The sequence below is a fragment of the Phodopus roborovskii genome, unplaced genomic scaffold, assembly GCF_943737965.1.
Source record: "Phodopus roborovskii unplaced genomic scaffold, PHOROB, whole genome shotgun sequence".
NCBI lineage: Eukaryota > Metazoa > Chordata > Mammalia > Rodentia > Cricetidae > Phodopus > Phodopus roborovskii.
Genome location: NW_026126627.1, coordinates 3,188,259 through 3,204,760, shown reverse-complemented (window position 1 = coordinate 3,204,760; position 16,502 = coordinate 3,188,259). Strand labels below are relative to the sequence as shown.

Below are 16,502 nucleotides of genomic sequence, written 5' to 3'. Positions count from 1 at the left end.
TTCCTTACAAATTGTTGAAAGAAGAAGAAAACGTTGCCACGAAACTTGTCTTCCAAAGAAATTGGAGTCAGATTTATGAACTGCAGGGTTGACTTCATATTGACACATGTTTTTGAGTGCCACACTTGCTTTAATTTGTAGGTGTGTTCACAATATAACAATGGATGATTCTGGCCTCGGTGCCAGATTTTCTGAGCTTCAAGCTTTCATTTAAATATTTGTAGTAGAATGTGTGATGAGCTTTGGATCTGGATGAAAAGCAATACTCTCTGAGTTTATAAATAAATAATTAAAGTTGTTTATGAATAACGCCAGAGAGACCACCACTGTGGTTGTGTAATGGAAAGAGGTTCAATAGAACTCCAACAAAATACTGGCTCTGAAAATTGCTTTCTGAAGAGCAGAAGGAGATTTATTTGAGTCTACATATTTCTGATTATGCAGGAATATGTTTTTGTGAAGTTTCAGGAACATTCAATCTTGAGATAGTCTCCCCTAATGCCTAGAAAGAAATGTGCTTCAGAATTAGGTGTAGAGCTTGCAGTTCAAGTCTGCTTTCGTTCTTATGAGCTATTGCCATTTATTGTCAGCTCATTTACTGACAAATAAGGATATAATCCCCTGTTTGATATTGCAGCTCACCTAGTAATAAATGTTCTTTGTTATTTTCTAATCTTGTAAAGTTAACAGGAAAGAGTCCTACAAAAATGGTTTTGATGCCTGAAGTGACACAAATGAAGACAACAGCAGCAAGTGCAGAAAGAAAATCTCAAGATGATTTGTTTGATTTAGGGTTATTGTCTCATGTAGTTTTGTGGACTGAGACCAGAAACCAGGAATAATCAAAAAGCCTCTTGCCTAAAAACAAACACATTTCTTGGGAGCCTTTTGCCCTTACTCGATATTACATTGTAGGAATCTTCATTCAATAGTAGCAATAATGCAAAAGGCAATGAACTGGACAGAGATTTACGTCATGAACTAGCATTATCCAGAAATGGAATGGTTCCTTTGTAAAGGATCTATTATATTGTTAAGTGTGTCTGTGTTTGTGTGTTTATGTATGTGTTTGTACATGTACTTGTGTGTGTGGGATGTGTGTGTGTGTGTGTGTGTGTGTGTGTGTGTGTGTGTATGTATGTATGTATGTGTACAGAGCCACCTTACCTTGATGCTGCTAACAGAACTCCAGTTCTCTACAACTCTGGACAGGTAATTCTTAGATCAGTTGTACAAGCAAATGATGGCCTCTGTAATAGCTTGTGTGCTTTTCATGTTAGACAAACATGTAAAATTAGAAGAGATAAGTACTGAAAAGTACTTTTGACTCTGGACAAAATGTTTATATTGCTTAGTTCTCCAATCAACAGAAGATGAAGATACATTTGGCATGCTAGAGGTAGCAGTGATATAAAGGGGTCTAAACAGCAACTTATCTTTGTCTGCTTATGATATTGGAAAGTTTCTTCCTTCCACGAAATCTGAGTTAGCATCTTTCTAGTTCATGAGTGTGTGTGTGAGACTACATGTGTCTGACACAGTCAGAGAGCATTCCCTCCTGGAAGAATTTAATGGTTTGTAGTCTGCAAATATATATTTAAAGATTGTTTTGTAATTTTTATGTGTATATGTATGTGACTATACGACATGTATGTGGAATCATGTGGAAGCAAGAAGAGGGCATTGGATTCTTTTGGAACTTGGTTACAAGTGTTTGTGAGCCACCATGTGGATGCTGAAAGCTGAACCTGGGACCTATGCAAAAGCCACACATGTTCTTAACCACAGAGCCATTGCTCCAGGTGCCATACAAAGTATTTCATTAGTAATCAGAGAAAGAAATCTAACTTCAGAATTTTGTGGTACAAAGGTCCCACTATCACCAATCTCAGGTCATTAGTGCATGTCAGGTAGCTTTTCTGAAAATTTTAATAGGTTCTTCTATGGGCAGCTGTGAACTGTCTTCAGCTGGCTCCTGGAGGAGTTTCCTTGGCTTAGTAATTCTGTGAGCCTGTTTTCTAGAAGGACTGCAGTGTACTTGTAGCTAGAATGTTCTCGAAAGCTCTGGAGAAAGTATTTGGTAAATAGCAGTTTTGAGAGCCTTAAGTTCCCTTCAAATTCCAGACTTTGTCATTCTTACTCAAGAAGACATACTCATAAGGCAATACATGTGTTTTGTTGTATGTGGTAAATGGTTTTAGGGTGCTATTAATATTACTTACTCCTTATTGTAAACGTGCCTTACAATTCTTACAAGATTTAATGGGGATGTCTGGAGGGAATTAGTGCACAGTATTAAAAAGTGGGGTTTTAGAAGACAGTTCCTTCTGCCACCCTAGAGGAAGGTACCTGGGGATACCCTTGTTTTTTTAACATGGAGTTTTTTTTTTTATGCAATCTTTGCATAACAAAACTTTGTACTGAGGCAAATGCCTCTAATATGGGAAACCTTTTCATTCAAGATACGGGTTGGCAAATCCAACCCACAAATGAATGCTGCCCTTTCATGTGTGGCTCATCAGCCAAGGGATTTCTTATTTTCAAATGCTTAAAAAATGGCAAGAATAATATGTGACACAAGAAGATGATACTAAACTCAAATTTTAGTGCCTTTGAGAACACAGGCTGGTCTGTCATACTTACTGCCACCATTTTTATCTTGGCATCTGGAGTGTTTTCCTGCTGAACCAATAAACCCAAGGACTAACAGCACAGATTGAGATCCTCAGAGCTTGAAATTTTGATCATCCAGTCCTTTCCAGAAAATGTTTGCCAACCCCTGGTCTCGCAAGTCTGTCTCCAAGAAAGCGTGACTAGCTAGTTATGACTGTGAAGTATGATGGAAGCTGAGAAATAACAATGCCAGGTTCCTCCTCAATGTGGTTGGAAGTTGTTACATGTGGAATGTATGGGAAGCATGATCTGGGGAGATGCTCAGTTGAAGTGCTTGCTAATGTAAGCATGGAGTTTGGATCCCTGCACCTACAGATAAAGTCAGTGCTGGGAGACAGTGACAGAAGGGTCCCAGGAGCTTCCTATCCCCAGAGCCTAGCCAATCAGTGAGCTAGTTCAGTGAGAGACCCTGGCTCAAAAATTACGGAGGAGAGAAATGAAAGAAGATACTCAGTATAGATCTCCAGCCTCCATAAACATGAGCATATACACACACTTCATACACAAGTACACACATACAAACTTGGGAAAATGTATAAGGAGCATAAAACATTCATGACAGTTCTCAAAATATAAAATCAATACACTGAGCGAGAAATGTATTACTTGTCTCAAATCATCTTCTTTCACTTTATCTTAAATTTGTTATGGAGGAATCTTAGTGCTGTGGACCCTCATACACTGATGTTAGGCAGGGCCCATGCTGCATCTTAAGCACCTGTTAACTGGTACCACTGCTGTTATGGGGCTACATACGGACTCATCTTGTTTGATGTTGGTCATGGACACATTTCCCTTAACTCCTTATGCTTACTTCTTTCTTCTTTCAAGTCCAGGACAGTTGTGAGGCTCAGGTAAGATGTTTAACATGTCAGCTTAGGATCCCACAGAGCAGCACATAACAAATGCTTGTTTTGTTTGTTGATGGTGACTTGGTACAGATCAGGATATTTGCTTCAACTGTGGGTTTATCTTCTGAGTTAAGATTCACTTTGTTAGCTCAGTGGTTGACATGCATGAGGACGAGAGTTCAATCCCCAACAAAAGAAAAACAAAGAAAGAAAGATACATATTCCACCTTAGGGGGTCATCTTGAGATACAACTTGTGCTGTTTTTAGCTTGTATCTGGAAAGAAGGCTACATGCTGTCTTTTATGTCCTCTCAAAAGAGGCTGCTTTCTAGCAACAGAATTCTGCAGAGGAGAGGAAGCCAATTATCAATCACACACCCATGTCATGTAGAACTCTGTTCTATTAAAGTACTTCTGCTAATAAAATCCCTATGGTCAGGACAGGGAGGCTTCCAGCCCCTCAGCCATCCCCTAGTCTGCCTTGAAAGTTTTCACAAGTCAGGAACCTCCAACAACCATGGACAGACACTGCTTTCATCAAGTGATCTCTGCCCTGGCTGCACATTACAAAACTAGAGTGCTATTAAAACACCCCCAGCATCCAGCCTAAAGTAAACCAGCATCCAGCTTACAATCCCCTAGTGTCTAGCCAAAAATACACTAGTAACCAGTCTAAAATACCCCAACATCCAGCCTAAAATGTCCCAGTGCCCAGTCTAAAATACCTTGGCATCCAGCATCCACCTAAAATACCCCAGTGTCTACTTTAAAATACCCCAGTAACCATCCCAAAATACCCCAGCATCCAGCCTAAAAATTCCTTGGTGTCTAGTCTAAAATACCCTAGTGTCCAGCCTAAAGTTCCCCAGTATGCAGCCTAAAATTACCCGGCACCCAGATTAAAATATCCCAGTGACCACATTAAAATATCCCTGTGTCTAGCCTAAAATAGCCCAGTGTTCAGCTTAAAATACCCCAGCATCCAGCCTAAACTACCCCAGTTTTCAGCCTAAGATACTCAGCAGCCAGTTCAAATATCCCAGTTTCTAGCTTCAAGTACCCCAATGTCCATCTAAAATATCCCAGCATCCAGCCACTGTCTGGCTTATCACCATCTGAGGTTGAGAGCTAAGTAATGGTGTTTAAAGTCCCTGCTACAGACTTACACTGAAGGAACAGCCTGTAACCACAGTTGAGAACCCCTCCTGGGAACCCTGGGTTTTCAAACAGACATGTCTCTAAACATAGGAAGCAGAGATCCTGCTATTCCGTTATATGGTGTTTGCTCTTCTCAAGCATACTTAAGTGCAGCATCCATTGTGAGCTGCTTATATTGCAGTCTCTTCTCCAGGGAAATTTACTGATGCCATCTTGTTTCATTAGCTTAATAAAGAGAGATCTTTCAGAGGGTAAAAGATGACGATAAGAAATGAATCAGATTCTTCTGAGAGAAGAAGCCCACTGTAAATCCCAATGCTTAGAAGAGATTCATAGCTCAGCTTCATTATTCCAGTTGATGCTACCTGTCATGATGACTTTACAGAGGACAGAGGTGCAAGGCAGTCTTTTCTATGCTTTTACTAATAGTTTTTTACATATTCATGCTGATAAATTGTTCTTTCCTTAATGTACTGTTCCTTGTGTTTAGCTCATTGTAGATATTTTCTTGATCTAATCTTTTCCTTAAGTAGGAATTGCTATAGTTTCACTGAGTTAGAGACAATTGGAGGAAGAAGGTTAAATAATTTTGTTATCTGTAAAATAAAAATGATGATATTACCCATTTGCTGGGGTTGTTAAGAACAGTGGGAGAGCCAGGAAGGAGGTGATACATTCTGTTAATCCCAGCACCCGGAGGCAGAGTCAGGTGAATCTCTGTGAGTTCAAGGCCAGCCTGGTCTAGAAAGAGTTTCAGGACAGCCAGAACTGTTACACAGAGAAACCCTGTCTCAAACAAACAAATAAACAACAAATAAAAAACAAACAAAAAAACCCAGAAAAATGAACAGTGGAGATTGGTGTAAATTAGCCAAGTACCTGGTACTAGGTAAGCAATGAGATGCTGTATGTAAGCAAAGAGATGCTGTATGTAAGCAATGAGATGCTGTAAATAAGCAATGAGATGTTGTATGTAAGCAATGAGATGCTGTATGTAAGCAATGAAATGTTGTATGTAAGCAATGAGATGCTATAGGTAAGCAATGAGATGCTGTATGTAAGCAATGAGATGTTGTATATAAGCGATGAGATGTTACAGGTAAGCAATGAGATGCTGTAGGTAAGCAACATGATGTGGGTAAGCAATGAGATGCTGATATGACATTGAAATGTCATCAGGAGCAAGGATCAGCCTTTTAGGGTTCATCTCCTGAGTACCTGACAGCTCTGAATTTTTGGAAAATTACTTGCTGTCTTTACATGTCCATTTCACTACCTAGAAATGTATAGCCTTCTTTGCCCAGGGTAGGGACAACCACACATATTAATCACCTATTTAATGATCACCTGAGTGATGGACTTATCATTGTTGCTGGCATAAAGTAAGCACTTGGAGAAATTTCTTAGACATGTGGCCTCTTAACCCTCAATTCAGACATAAAGAAACAGAAACTGACCTTTAGACAGATCCCACTCTTAAATGTGGACAGATTTCTACTTAGTAAATGGCAAACAAGAAGTAAAACTTGACCCTCATCCCTGTCACACATCCTGGACAGGCCTCCCTTGTCTGTCATGGCTTCCAGGCTGCTCGTGTACTTGTACTGTCTCACCTGACTGCCAGATGTTATGAAAGATGAACTTCCAGCAGGAAAGTAGTGACTTTCAAGGAGAAAGTCAGTATGTTGGCAAAATAAAATTCACACTCAGAGCTCTTTAATCATTAAAGCAGAGTTATTTTATACTATTCTGTGTGGCCCATGCTAATGTTATTCAGTAACATATATGAATGTATAGCCAACTTTGTGCTTCAAGTGGAAGGTGAAAAATCATAGGCAGACAAACTATGATTCAATTTTAAAGTGGATGTTAAAACAAATAGGTGGATAAAACTGCTACTACTTAAAACCCAAAGTCCTGAACTCATCCCTGTTAGAATAATGTAGGCATTATGATTTTGAATAAGCCAGAGATGATTAACAAATTTCTTTATTGAAAAAAAAAGATCTTTTATGGATTTTACTGAACTCCACAACTCAATTCTTGAATGTTTTTACTTAAGCAGTGTCCAAAAATAATTTGTATTTGTGTGTCACTGTGTGTGTGCTTGTGTGTGTGTGTGTGTTATATGTGCACATGTATGTGCGGGTGCACGTCCCTGTTTGTGAAGGTCAAAGGATGGAACCTACCTGCAGTTGGGCTTATTCCCTTAACTCAGGACAGGGTCTCTCACTAAACGAGATGCTCACCAGTTCATTAACACTGGCCTGCTGCCCATCAAGCTCACTGGCTTTGTATAGTCATTCCTGACTATTTTCTTGGGTGTTGTGGGAACAGACTCAGGTTTTTATGCATATATAGCAAGCACTCTTGCCCTGTGAGCAATCTTCTCTGCCTCAAGCATTTCTTTTTAACAAGGGCTTATAGTGCTTACAGGCAAATTTATCATTAAGATGACCACTGAATCTATGACACAACACTTTGTGAGAGGTGACTAAAATAAATTAATAAAAACATGCAAAGCACAAATCACAGATACCTATATACTTTTACATTTATATACTCTTACAGTGATTCTCCTGTGAAATTTTAAATTTTAGAGATGGAATAAACCTCAAGATAGTACATGGTCCAGCCTCTGTTTCCTCCACAAGAGGAGAGAAGATTTCACCTCTGACACACACACACACACACACACACACACACACACACACACACACACACACGGAGAGAGAGACAGACAGAGAGACAAAAAGACAGAGAGAGAGAGATGAGGTCTAGCTAGAGCAGAAATAAAGAAAAAAAATCCTAATACTTCTGAATTTTTCTGAAGCATTGTATCTCCTGTTGCAGGAGGTTGCTACACATTTTCTGAGTCATTACTCAAATGACTCATGCTCCATTTAATTGGTGGGGATACATGAAGAAGGAAAGGGCCCAATCCAGCCAACAGAGCAAGTGACTAGCGAAAGACTTTTGCATTTTCTTACCTGGGCTGTTCATTTGGCACACGTTATTGACTGTCAGTGCTCCTCTGATGTCTGGCAGACACTGGGATGCTTCTTGCTCTTCTCAGAAGGAAACAATGAGAAATAAAATAATTTCAAATTTATCCTGAACTGAGGTACCACCTTAGCTGATGTGACATTCACTGTCAGCCTAGTGTCTGTACACACACACACACACACACACACACACACACACACACTCACACACACACGAAAGATCAGTTCTTCCCCTGAGCAGTAACTTAGCCAGGAAGTTTTCGTATACAAATATGCTTACCCCTTTGCTGTAAGAAACAGGTGGAAAGATAACTGCAGATTCATAGAAGGCAAACTCAGAAGCCATGTGTTTTAGAAACTGTTGTATTGCTGTGATGAAACACCATAACTAAGGCAACACATGAAAGAGAGCTTTTTAATTTGAGTATGTACAGTTCCAGAGAGTTACAGTGAGCATCCTGGCTGGGAATTTTGGCAGGTAGGCATGGCAACGAAGCAGGAGCTTATATGATCCACATGAGGGGGAAGGAAAGAGAGAGAGAGAGAGAGAGAGAGAGAGAGAGAGAGAGAGAGAGAGAGAGCTCTAATCCAATCATTCCCAAAGAGTTCACCACCTGTGAACCGGACATTCAGATATATGAGCTCATTAAAACCAGCACACTATGTCAGTCTGTCCTGAAATAATACTGAATTTTATATCATGATATTTTTCTTTCTTTTGAGTATTTAATTGATTTACCTGTATGTCAAACATTTTATGTCAAACAAAATATTATCAGAAAAAAAAATAAGCCTGGGATACTTTTTCTAGGAATTTCCTCCTGTAAGAGGTGAATGAAATGTAGAAGTGTGTTTTTGTAAGTGCAGACACATACATAAATTTCATGTGATTCCCTTCAGTTGTCACAGAGTACAACAAACTAAATATTTCATTATTTTAGAATATAAGCATGAGGATCAGTAAGACCCATTTCGTTTGCTACATTTTATATTAACTTTTGAGTTTGTATTTTCTTATTCTTAATGCACATCTCATGAAAAATGAGTGTAAGCCAGACATGGTGGAACACACCAACAATCACAACACTTTGTAAACAGAGGTAGAAGGTCCTGGAGTTCGAGGACAGCCTGTTACGTAGAGCAAAACACTACCCCAAATAAACATGCTTTTCTCATATAACATAAATTGTTTCCTTTCTAGTAAAGACATACAGATAGGAGCTGTTAAGACAGCTCAGATGCACAAGTATGAGGAGGAGTTTGAAAACAAAGCACCCACATAAAAAGGTATGGTACACACAGATCTGTTACCCTAGACAAAGAAATTATTGGGGCTTGCTGGCTGTCTACCAAAGTTCAGTGATAGATCTTATTTCAAGGAAATAGACCCACTTTCTTCTTGCACATACTTACACACACACACACACACACACACACACACACACACACACCTTATAAGATAAAGTCCATGGTAATATGGCTAAATAACACAGGGCAGAGAAGGAAAATAAGAGTCAACTGAATGCTGTAAAGAGGACAGTTGTTCTCTGTCTCTTTCTGTGTATGTAAATGTCTACTCTCTGTGCTGGCATCCACAATAAAGTTAAAAGATAGGTTGGTCCTTTCTGTCTGTTCCTGTCTGTGCCTACTGCTGGGCTGGAGCATGCTGGGAGTTAAGCACACTTAGTCTTCGGTTTCTGAGGGTTTACCGTGATTCTTTAACCTGTGCAGAGCATGCTATGAAGCTGAACATACCTGGAGAGGCTGAATGAAGGGAGTTATTGTTAGCTGATATTGGGAAGTGAGATGAGACGGTTGAGTGCATTTTCACAGCAGCTAATGAAGCATCTAATGAGTCAAATGTCACTCTGCAGTTCCCCTCATTAACACAGCATCTTGTTTTCATAAATGTCTTGGGGTGGCTGGACAATTATATACATAATATACACATATACATAAATTTAAATATATACATAAATATATACATTTAAGTTAAATATCATTTAATTAAAAGAAGTGAAATGGTCACCAAGTAAAAGCAAATGTTCAAGAAAGTCTTAGCATTGGCATCTTCTAAGTGGGCAAATAAATTCCTAAGGAACAGCTTGAGTGAGGTGGACTGTGCTGCCTCCTTTCTTTTTTCTTTTTCTTACAAATCCAATGTTTGAACAACTTGAAAGCAGATTCTGCCATCAAATTAAATGCCCCATTGACTAAATTTTCATCAAGAGATTTATTTCCAGCGAACTTATTTGGTATACTTTCATTAAACATGCACTCGCAGCTTCCAGCTGAGTATTTCCGTTAGATATTTAGTGAGCAGTCATAGGTTTGAAGTTGTCCTTATTGTTGACCCACAACAGAGCATGGGGCCCAAATTCATTGGGCATAAATTAAGGAGAGGGGTATCTGTGTCTTTCTAGACAACAGAGTGGCCTGTGTACTTGAATTTCAAAACCCCCCAGATGTATCTCTTGCATTTGAACCATGAGAGTTTGTTTCCTAACTCGGCTCAGTAGTCAGAACCTTGATGTGCCCAACTCTCTTTTCAGATAGGGTAGCAACCAATACATACTTGTAGAGTTAATGAATGAATTAGTAAGATAGTTTTTGAGCCAATATTATTTTTCCTCCTTTTTTCTCTTCCTTCTCCTCTTCTCTATTTTTGAAAGACCGCATGTATTTTAAGGTAAGGGACTACAACTTAGATATGCAGCTATCTCTGTCACTATATAAAAAACAGTGTGTGTGTGTGTGTGTGTGTGTGTGTGTGTGTGTGTGTGTGTTGTGCAATCATACAAAAACTTGTGTCTATCCATATATGGATACAAATATGTAATTAGACCCAGAAGCTATGGGAAATGAGAACTATATAGGTTTTTTTCCCAAACTCTCAAGCTGCCTGGTAAGTGTGTATTAATAGAATTGGCTCCAGAGGGATGGTTTTCATCAACCATCGTCTCTGTTCATAGAAAGCCCTTTTCCCATTACTTTTCTATTTTAAATCCATCCCCTGGCCCCGGCTGATTGAACCGTTCTGAAATGTGCTATGCAGACAGCCTCACCTCTCCTCTCAGCTTGCAAATAATAACGTCTTCACATTTTCATGGCCTTTTCTGAAATAGAGACCTTTCATTTATACATCCCTCTCAATGGAAATAAATTGATTAACGTCAGAGCCTCCTGTTTGACCACAGACCTTTTGAAACAAAGAGCCTCCTTCCCGATGTGATGAGAGAACAGATTGTCCCAGATTTCCTTATGCTCCAAGGACTTGGGGCAAAAGAACTGTTTTATCATTACATGTTATTGAATCCTAAAGAATTACCAGCTTTCATTTCTTTGCGTTTGCTTGTGTTTTCCCCTGGAGCCTTCCCTGGCACTGGACCCTCGGTGTTTAGTAATTTCTGGACTCTCTCTGGGACCCTTTACTGTTCCCTCACGCTTTCCTCAAAGTTTTTATTTCCCTCTGTATCTTTCTTGCCTTCAGAAATTTTTTCTATCTTACTTTCCACTTCTCATATATTTTCAAAATTTAGTTTTACCTGTGTATTTTTAGTAACTTTTATTGAATTTGTTCCTTAGCAGCTTCACACATGTGTAAAGTATTCTGATCACTGCAACCTTTCACCTTCTCTAATCTCCCCTCCTCTGACCCTGACCTCCTCTCTGTCCTACCTTCCTGTCCTTCCTTCCTTCCTTCCTTCCTTCCTTCCTTCCTCCCTCCCTCCCTTTCTGCCCCCTCCCTCTCCCTCTCTCTTTTAGTTTAACCATGGTCTTTGGTGTGCTATGAGTTTGTGTCTATCTATTGGAGGCTGGTGGGCTCCTCAGTGGTACATAACTAAACACAGTAACTTTTGCTCTTGCATCCAACAGTAGCCCATAGTTGAGCAGGGAAAGGAGTACAGATCCTCTTTTGTGGTGGATAAACAACCTGTTCTCAAATTATTGCTTCAGTGTGCATTTACAGCTAAGAATTATGGTGTACATGTTCCTTTCTGATCTATAAATTCTATCCCTGAAGTCAGTTGCTCTCTGCAGATATGAGTATCCCTCTGTGCTGCATGCAGTCTTCCTAACTCTGTTATTCTTTCAGATAGCATTCTTATTTGATTACAATTAGTATTAAGGGTTTTCTCTTCATCTGGTTAGCCTGATTCTACAGTCTCCCATGGAGTTTCCTTGCTACTGCTTCTAGCACTTGCAGCCTTCTTAAATATCATAATCAAGTGGCTATTCCTAGTGTACACTTTTCTGATGTTTATGAGTAAAAATGGGGGGGGGGTGTTGTTTGTTACTGAAAAACTTTCGCAGATGAACCTCGGCCCACACTTCCCATTCCCCATCGCAGCATGTGCTGTACCTAGGCATGACTCTCCATGCCTCATTCCCCTGTGTCAGTGCACACATACAGGGTTCACAGTCACTGCCTAACTAGCGGTTCCAGGCAATTCCTGCAGACTTTCCTTTTTATCCTAACACTTACTGTTCATTGCCACGGAGCATGCTTATATCCTAAAATGTATGGCAGACTGAGCTTTTGCATTTTTCCTTTCATTTGTTAGTTCAAATGTTGCTATCTATGCTGTTCTTGGAGCTATCAAAATGACATGGAGACAGGTGGGTGTCCCTGACCTTAGCAATTCACCATCCACTGTTGAGACAATAAATAAATAAAGGGAACACAGGGTGAAGAGGAACGTAAAGCTTAGATAACCACAGGGTATGAGAAGCTTGGGAATATCCTTCCTCTGCCGGGTGGATGGAGGGAGTGAAGTGTGCTATCAGTGGTGAAACTAAGCCCGGGAAATGGGGCTTGTGTGGAGGGGATCTAGGGTCACACTTAAGAAAGTCCCTGGATTCAAAATGATAAATGGATCGTGGTGCAGTCAGTCCAATTAGAGTGGTGTTGAACCTACGCTCTTCTCCGTCCTGAAGCTGCCATCATGCATTGCCAGAGGTGATAGGAGAACAGCACCGAGCTCAGCTGTGTTCCCGGGATTGTAGTCCAGGCGATCCTGGCCCTGCCTCTCACTCACCTGAGCATGGCAGGTGTATGTACCCTGGCTCTTTAAAAGAAAAGCTCCACCCACTTACTTCCATTCTCTTTCTTCTGTTCCCCTGGGGCAGACAGGACTTTTCCTGTCTTCCTCTTCTGTCCTTTCTCTGGCTCTTTACCCTTTCCCTTTCTTTCACCCCTTTCCCTCCCTTTTCTAATAAAACTTTACACTTCAGAGCTGTCTGCTTTGCATTGGCATGAGAGTCCCTCAGTCACCCTGGCCCACCTTGGAATCCCCTGAGGACCGCCCCCCCCCCAAGGCACTTTATCATAATACCCAGCACCCTTTCAACTTCTCCTGACAACTGCCCAGGAGCCCAGGAGGCATTTAGATGACACCAGTTTAAGATTGTTATCTGGGAAACTGAGGTCCCTTTTGTGAGTCACAGCCTCATTAATAAGAGAAATCAGAGATGAACTCCAAGGGGAGCTTGAGGACAATTTTATTAGGGTTTAGAGAAAAAAACAATAGGGCGGTAAGCTTAAAACCCAGCAGCCCTGAGGGCACCAGGGAGCAAGAAGCCTTATCATTTCATTGGGCATGGAAAAGCACACACAAGGCAAAAGCAAGAGTTGGAAAGCCCAGAGTGCACCTTTGGCCAGTGTCAGAAAAAGGAATAAGAAATAAACAGTAAGTTACCCTTTTCTGGGCCCTCAGAAACAAGCAGGCTGATGCTAAGTGTCTTTGTGGGAAGATGTGCTACATCTTACTGATGGGCTAATTGCGTTCTCTAGGATAGCCTGGAAGGCCAGCTCTTTCTGCCTGGGATTAGAGATAGAACTTAGAACAAAGACACCTTCAGCTTTTCAAAGGATAACTCGAATTCCAAAGCCAAGCCGACTTTACCTGTCTCAGTGACCTGGAGGTGGGGGTTCTAAAGTTTTTATTAGCCCCAGTTTCCAGTTCACAGCTCCTATAGCTACAGGACTATTTCCTGGCCCTGCTCCAAATCAGGGGGCAAGCTACAATAGAGAGAGAGAGATGGGGGCGGGTAGGATGGGGCTAACACTTTCTGAGCTAAACCTCAAGCTTAGGCTGCCTTGCTGCTGAAGTGTTGCTTTTCCCAGGAGAGGGAAAGTGCCTGAGGCCAGGAGGAGGCTGTCTGGAAGGGTTACCCCTCACGCCCCCACTGCTTAACTCCCTTGTGGCCAGCGCCACTGTTTAGCTAGGGAGTAGAACAACTTAGTGAAAAGCTTACAAACCTAAGTGCCTGGGCTCGCACAGTGGCTTACCAGGAAGTGCGAGTCCCGGCAGCCTGCTGCGGTTATCTGGTCTGGGAGAGAGGTCAGAATCCTCCGAGAGAGGGTTGGCCCCACCTCCACCCCACCCCCACTCCAACCCCAGCCTTTAATTGGGGCGGCTCGACTTTGATGTTGCTTGATGTCACTTCCTGAAAGTTACAGCGGAGAACTGCCTGCCTGAACTGTCCCTGCTTCTTGGCCTGCTCTGCACGCTGTGAATCAGTCCTTTACTTGGGAAACAGAGGTACCAGTAGTTCTCACAGTACAAGCCCGCTCTGGAGGCTGCTGGGATGGACACCAGTGCGGGGAAAAGACTCTCTTTTCTTTACTCCTGATGGGCTTTTTTTTTTGCACTGGAGGCTGGGAGAAAATTTGCACTTGCTTCTCAGCAGAGATTCAAAGCTCAGAGATGAGAACTTTTGTAGAGAAAACAACACCAAGGGGGGAATGGCCACACATGTTCTTGGGACTTCCCCTGGTGGTTTCCCAGTGACACGTGGAGACTTGGGTTCCTGTTGTCAGATGGGTGAGGGCAGAGACACAGCTCTGCATTGTCACCCTCAACAGCCTGAAAATGTTACCTAGTGTTTTAGGGACCTCACCTCAGACTAAAACAGAGCTGTTACTTCAGTGTGGAAGAGTTTTAGGACTAGCCAGAATGAGAAGTTGAAGACTGTACCATAGCTATTTTAATATAGTGGCTTTGGTAGTTCTCAGTTACATCTTAGGACATCACTGAAGAGCCTTTTCCTGAAGGCTGCAGAGCTGACTTAGTGCAGAACAGCGCCCAGAGCTCACTTTCTTTCACTCATATCAGGGGAGCGATGAGCCCTTAGCTCCAGACAATGCAACCTCTTCTTCTGATTTTCAAGGGCACCTACACACACACACACACACACACACACACACACATGCATGCACACAAGCACACACACTCCTAAAAATATAAAAAAAAAATCAATAACACTTTAACACTTTTTCTCTTTATTTTGGTGAGATTGCAGGGTAGCTCTGGAGGAATATTCGCTGAGCTCATAATCTGAGAAAGTAAAAACCAAAACCAGACACACTAGTACTGCACAGTATTGCACAAGAGCTTTAGTATGGCACTTTTCCTGTAGATTTGTTGTCTGGTGAGATTCCTAGGAAATTGCATGTTTATGGCTGGGGAGGGGAGCCCTTAGGTAGTTGTTAATTGTGCTGGAATTCTTGCATTTACTTTTTGTAAAATTTTAGGCTAGTTAGTAGTACTAGTTAGGCTAACTAGTAGTTTGTGATGTTGATTCCAAGTGACCATTGGCTAAAAATCTGTGCACCAAAAAGCACAAAATAGACTTGCAAGTCATGTTGAGTATTCAGCAAAAGGCAATCACTTGGTGTAGTCTATCCCAAAGCAGCTCTTTGGTTAGAGGATGAGGAGAGATTCAGTTGGTAAGGACCTAAGTATACCCCCAGAACCTGCATAACAAAGTCTAATGGACTGATGTATGTTGGTAATCTTGGGACTGTGGAAATGAACCCCTCGGGCTCCTGGCCAGCTAGCCAAGCCTACTCTGCAATCCTCATACTGGTCAGACACTCTCTAGAAACTACAGTTGAGGCTGAGCTCTGCACTCCACAGGTAACAACCATAAGCACCCCCCCCCACACACACACAAACACACATGAGAGAGAGAGGAGATAGATCTTTGGTTAGTAAAGTACTGCAGGTTAAATTCTGCAGTTGGAAGTGAACTTTAATACGACAGACCTTCCATGAACCCTGTAAGAAAGAAACCAGTGTAGTCAGATTATATTATTTCTTCCCAGTGCTATTTGAACATGGGATGTTTTCTTTAAGTACTGTTATGTTAAAGCTCCTGTAACAAACTTGGGGAGCATTATCTTTGTCTAAGCTTTCCATTTAGAAATGAAAGCAAAGAACAAAGAAATGACTTGCCCAGGTTGCTAGATGGTGAATCTCTTATATTAGATTCCTGTGAACACACCAGGCATGATCATCCTGAACTTGAAGGGGAGGCTAAGGAAATTGTCCTTTCTCTAATGGACTTTACCTGGGGCTCTGGTTAACTTGCTTTCTGCATTTTATGTTTCAAAGAACTACTCTCCTTCTGGCTGAGGGTACTTAACAGTACTGCATATTGTGTAACTGCCCAGCTCCATTGTAATTAAAATTCTCTTTCTTTTCAGCCCATAAGCTTTTTCTGTTCCCTCTAAAGCCTGCTTTTCTTTCCTTCCCACCCCCAGGACTACACAATAACACAAATGCCACTGCCCTTTGTTCTTCATCTTGAACGTACCCCAGGGGACAACTTTGGCGATCTGCTACTGTAAAATTTTCTCACATTCTCCTCAGAAGCCTGAAGACTTCTGCATAATCTTTTCCTTAAAAGAAAATTAATTGATATTAATTAATCTTTTTCCCCTGCATAGCATTTTTTTCTTGATCCCCATGTTGGTAATACATCATTCAGTGTTCTTAATAACAGCTTGTGGTCCTGCCACTTAGTCACT

At 41.2% G+C, this 16,502-nt stretch overlaps 1 protein-coding gene across 1 annotated transcript in view; it reads left to right on the top strand.

Annotated features, from left to right (window-relative positions):
* The first annotated feature begins 14,153 nt into the window (after positions 1–14,153).
* Positions 14,154–16,502, top strand: part of Fhit (fragile histidine triad diadenosine triphosphatase) — an 810,295-nt gene continuing 807,946 nt past the window's right edge. Inside the window, exon 1 of the mRNA XM_051206707.1 lies at positions 14,154–14,232. The gene's annotated coding sequence lies outside the window, so the exon portion shown is untranslated. The remainder of the gene's footprint in view (positions 14,233–16,502) is intronic.